General features: G+C 39.0%; 2 protein-coding genes across 20 annotated transcripts in view; one reads left to right on the top strand and one right to left on the bottom strand.

Annotated features, from left to right (window-relative positions):
- The window catches only part of LOC135112214 (uncharacterized), a 35,174-nt gene extending 32,875 nt beyond the window's left edge, over positions 1 to 2,299 (top strand). For all 19 annotated transcript variants that reach the window (XR_010274148.1, XR_010274158.1, XR_010274153.1 and 16 more), the window contains one exon: positions 1 to 2,299. This exon is cut by the window's left edge and continues 1,813 nt beyond it. The gene's annotated coding sequence lies outside the window, so the exon portion shown is untranslated.
- Positions 2,300 to 2,351: 52 nt separating this feature from the next.
- LOC135112213 (cilia- and flagella-associated protein 251-like) overlaps positions 2,352 to 5,000 on the bottom strand; it is a 17,180-nt gene continuing 14,531 nt past the window's right edge. The window contains exons 17-18 of the mRNA XM_064026420.1: positions 2,922 to 4,190; positions 2,352 to 2,481 (exon numbers count right to left, since the gene is read on the bottom strand). The gene's annotated coding sequence lies outside the window, so the exon portion shown is untranslated. The remainder of the gene's footprint in view (positions 2,482 to 2,921; positions 4,191 to 5,000) is intronic.

The raw sequence follows: 5,000 nt of genomic DNA, 5'->3' as shown, positions 1-5,000 counted from the left end.
GTTGTGCTTCTGATAAGTTTTTAATGTTATTTTCAAGTTTGGCCAAGTTCTAAGTTCTGAATTTAAATATTGTGTTTTTGTGAAGATTTTTTTTATTAAGGAAAGTTTGGCTAATTTTTTTTAAGTTCTGAGTCAAAATGTTGTGTTTCTGATAAGTTTTTTATGTTATTTTCAAGTTTGGCCAAGTTCTAAGTTATAATTGAAAGTATTGTGTTTTTGACAAGATTATAAGTGTGAAAGTTTGTGTTAAGTTCATTGCAGTGAAAGTTGATGTGTATACTTAAGTTATTCACTTATAGAAACTTATAAGGGCATAAAGGTTACATTGAAAAAATTAGAGGAATAAATGTTTACTTATTTTGTATTGTGAGAGAGAGAGAGAGAGAGAGGTCAGGTGCCTTCTAATGATAATGATGATGATAATAATAATAATAATAATAATAATAACTAGTATTCATACCAAAATATCCATCCATAGAAAATATTCATGTTTTTACTATTATTATTATTATTATTATTATTATTATTATTATTATTATTATTATTATTATTATTATTATTATTATTATTATTATTATTATTATTATTGCTGCTGCTACTACTACTACTACTACTACTACTACTACTACTACTACTACTACTACTACTACTACTACTACTACTACTACTACTACTACCACCACCAAACACCACCAATACACTCCCACCACTACCACCACTACTACTACTACTACTACTACTACTACTACTACTACTACTACTACTACTACTACTACTACTACTACTACTACTACTACTACCACCACCACCACCCAAACACCACCAATACACTCCCACCACTACCACTACTACTACTACTACTACTACTACTACTACTACTACTACTACTACTACTACCACCACCACCACCAAACACCACCAATACACTCCCACCACTACCACTACTACTACTACTACTACTACTACTACTACTACTACTACTACTACTATTTTTTCCATGCAATTAGGCATATTAGGATCATCATCATCAGTAGTAGCAGTAGTAGGCCTAGTCATTACACACACAATAATTCATAATAAACTTGTATATTTATTTTTCTGCATATTTCAATTTCTTATTTTATTTATTCCAATGATTTTAACTAATACACTCCATGTTTAGACCTATGTGTGTGTGTGTGTGTGTGTATGTGTTAGGTGACCCAGCATGACCTCTCATTGTGACCTCTGCTGTTTGAGTCAAGTCTGGTGAGAAATTGATGTACACTAGCATTGAAACCATTGGAGATTCAAATAAGCTAGGCAGTGTTGTGTTGTGTTCGGGGTGTTCGGCTAAGAATTAAAATTGTGTTTCGGATAAGCTGGCCAGTGTTGTGTTGTGTTCAGGGTGTTTGGCAAAGGAAAAACTGTATTTGGGATAAGGTGTGTGCATTTTTTGGTATTTGGTGTAGGGTAAACTGTTGTATTTTGGTAAACCAGCAGAATATTGGATAAAGTTGTGTTTGTGATGAAAGAAATTGTGTGTAGAATATTTAGGTGAAAGATAAGCAGTGTTTTTTAATTAGATACAGAAGTGGTGTGTGTGTTTTTTTGGTGTTTGGTAAAAGATGAACTGTTGTAATTGAAATGGTGTTGAGGATTGTGAAAATTTTGTTAAACTTATTTCATAGTATCTAATTCTTTTCTGTGGTCTTCTTCCTCCTCCTCTTCTTTCTTTCTTTCTTTCTTTCTTGTGTTCCTTCCTCTTTCCCTTTCTTTTCTTTCTGGTGTTCCTTCTTCTTCCTCTTCTTTCTCTTGTCCTTTTCTTTTCTTGTTCCTTCTCCTCTTTCTCTTCTTCCTCTCTTCCTCTTCCTTCTGTCTTTTTGTTGAGTTTTGTCTTCCTTCTTCCTCTTCCTCTTCTTCCTTTGTTGTCTTGTCTCTTCTTCCTGTCTTCCTCTTTTAATTTACTGTTTTATGTTCCTCCTCCTCCTCCTCTTCCTCTCTTTCATTCTTCCCCTGTCATCCTCTTCACTTCTTCATTCTTCCCGTCATCCTCTTCACTTCTGTCTTCCTTTAATTCATATGTACCTCCTCCTCCTCATCATCATCTTTCTCTCTTCCCTGTCTTTTCCTCCTCATCTCCTCATCATCATTCTCTCTCTTCCCTGTGTGTTTTCCTCCTCATCATCCTCTTCCTCTCTTCCCTTTGTCTTTAAGTAAAATTCAGGTTTGTCTGTTATTATTATTATTATTATTATTATTATTATTATTATTGTAACATTCTAAACTTTTCTATAAGGATTAAATTTTGATATATTGACTTAAAGTTTTTAATAATTATTTTTTGAGTCAGAAAGGAGAGAGAAAAATAATTGAATCTTAACCCTTTATTTTCTTAATGTCATAAACTTTTACAGAACATAGCATTTTCTTCCTCTGATGATGTCCGTCTGTCTGTGTGTGTGTGTGTACGTACTGCAGGGTGCTGGAGACACGCACAACCTGAGGAGACAGTGAGTGTTAAAATGGGCGGGGTGCAGGCCTATATTGGTGGAGGGGGCTGTGGGTGGTGACTGTGGGTAAGTCAACATACTGTGGGGGACATACTGTGGGGCTGTGGGCTGTGAGTGAGAGAGAGAGAGAGAGAGAGAGAGAGAGAGAGAGAGAGAGAGAGAGACTACTACTTCATATTCTTTTCTTCTTTTCTCCCTTTCTCCTCCTCTTCCTTTCTCTTCCTCCATTCCATTCCTATACTCTCTCTCTCTCTCTCTCTCTCTCTCTCTCTCTCTCTCTCTCTCTCACAAAACACACACAGAGGAAGAAGAAGAAGAAAGATGAGCAAGAAAAACAATAAGAAAAAATAAAACAAAGAATCACACAAGCACACAATTACAAACATGCCCCTTCCCAGAACACCCCCATCACCCCATCACTCCACACACCAAGTCAACCACCACCAGCGTGTACTCTCTCGTCCCCAAGTGTCAGATCCCACTCGAACTTGGCAGAGAGGTGGTCCTTGAAGTGCTGAGCCTTAAGGACCAAGGCAGGTTGGCGGAGTTGTCCTTGATGTTGGTGAAGAGAGCGTTGAGTGCAGAGGCAAGGAAGTTGTTGGACTACAATGTTGATGAATAGGTCTTCAGGGATCTGTGGGGAAGGAAAGGGTTAAGTTAACGTAATAGAGAGAGAGAGAGAGAGAGAGAGAGAGAGAGAGAGAGAGAGAGAGAGAGAGAGAGAGAGAGAGAGAGAGAGAGACAACTTTATATATAGAAAGACGAAAAATATAGTGTAGGACCAAGAGGAGCTTTGCACACAACTGCAGCCCCTCCAGCAGCAGCACCTCTGCCTGGCACAGATGCTCCTCCACACACCTCCACTGGTCCCAGCCATCCCACACCTGTGCCACCAAGAAGCTGACGAAGGCCACCTGGAGCTCTGCCACTAAGCTGTCCGGCCTGCAAGAGTAATCCGAATCACAATTTATTTAATACTGTACGTAATTGTGTGTGTTGCTACTGGTGTTACTAATGCTATTATGCTGGTGTTAAAAAATATACAATAATTACTACTACTATTACTACAATTAGAGAGAGAGAGAGAGAGAGAGAGAAGAAAAACAGACAGACAAAGAGAGAGAGAAGATATTGAGAAGAAAAAGATAGAAAAGGAGAAAATAAATATATACTAAAAATTTCATAATAAAGAAAATAAGTACTACTACTACTACTACTACTACTACTACCACCACCACTACTCACCATACCAATCATCAACTTCAAACTGTAGGAAGAGTCAAGACTATATTCTGTCTTCACTAGCCCCCTCTCTGTAGGTTCTGGTGGGGGGCTGGGTGAAACAAAATATAGTCCCTTCCCTCGGCTTCATTTCTGGGAGCTGTGGGTGGGGGGTGCTGTGAAGTGGGTGAGGTAATGGGCTGGGGGTCTAATGGGTTTGTGGTGCTGTGTGGGGCTGTTTGTGAGGCTCCTGTGATGTTTGAGAGGCCTGTGGAAGCTGTGTTGCTGTTCTGGTGGTGTATGAAGGCTGTCAGGGGCTGTGGAGGGCTGTGAGGAGGTGGAGAAGCTGCTGTGTGTGTCTGTGTGTCTTGGGAAGATCTGAACCCAGGAGGTGGAGGGGCTGCTGTGTGTGTCTGCGTGTCTTGGAAGACCTGAACCCAGTGACAGGTATTAATTTTGCTGCCGAACAAACTCAACCTCGAAAATAAGGAGAGAATTAATGGTTGATAATAATAATAATAATAATAATAATAATAATAATAATAATCTATCTGAATTAATGGCTGATAATATAGTAATAATAATCTGTCTGTCTGTCTATCACTATATCAAGCTGGTAATCCCACATGGGGAGGCTCAGTCAAGACGCACACACATACACACACACACATGGTAGTAGTAGTAGTAGTAGTAGTAGATGATAGATTCTACTACTACTACCATCACTACTGCTATTGCACACCCAAGCTCAGCCAACGCACAAACGCACAAACACACAAACCACCATCACACTGGGTTGTAAGTGTGAAGGAGGAGACCCACCTGTATTGAAAACGCTGGACAGAAACCTTTAATTCAAGACACAGGAGGAGGAGGAGGAGGAGGAGGGGCAAAATTTGTAGTGGAGCAGGAAATGGCGGCCGTGCTGGAGCCAAGAATTAGCCAGAATTTTGCGCAGTATAACTGAACGAGAATGAAAGACTGTCCAATCATTAATTTCAAACTACAGGAAGAATCAAGACTATATTTTGTAACTTCATGAGGATAAATATTCAGTAAGGAGCAAAACTCTTCTCACAATACAATTTGTATGCAAGTCTTCATTTACAAACTGCTTACTACAAAATTTCCAAGCAAGCCTTCTGAGGGTTTAGGCAAATGAGGGCACAGAAAACACTATTGCCAAGAATTTTAACAGGTAGTATGAAGTAGTCAGAGGGTGGAGGAGAGGGAGAAACAAACCCTGAATCGTCCAAGGTAGAGTTTTTAGCAAAGGTTTGAGCGAAG

The sequence above is a fragment of the Scylla paramamosain genome, chromosome 23 (assembly GCF_035594125.1).
Source record: "Scylla paramamosain isolate STU-SP2022 chromosome 23, ASM3559412v1, whole genome shotgun sequence".
NCBI lineage: Eukaryota > Metazoa > Arthropoda > Malacostraca > Decapoda > Portunidae > Scylla > Scylla paramamosain.
The sequence above is the reverse complement of the archived record's forward strand: the minus strand, read 5'-3'. Positions and strand labels throughout refer to the sequence as shown.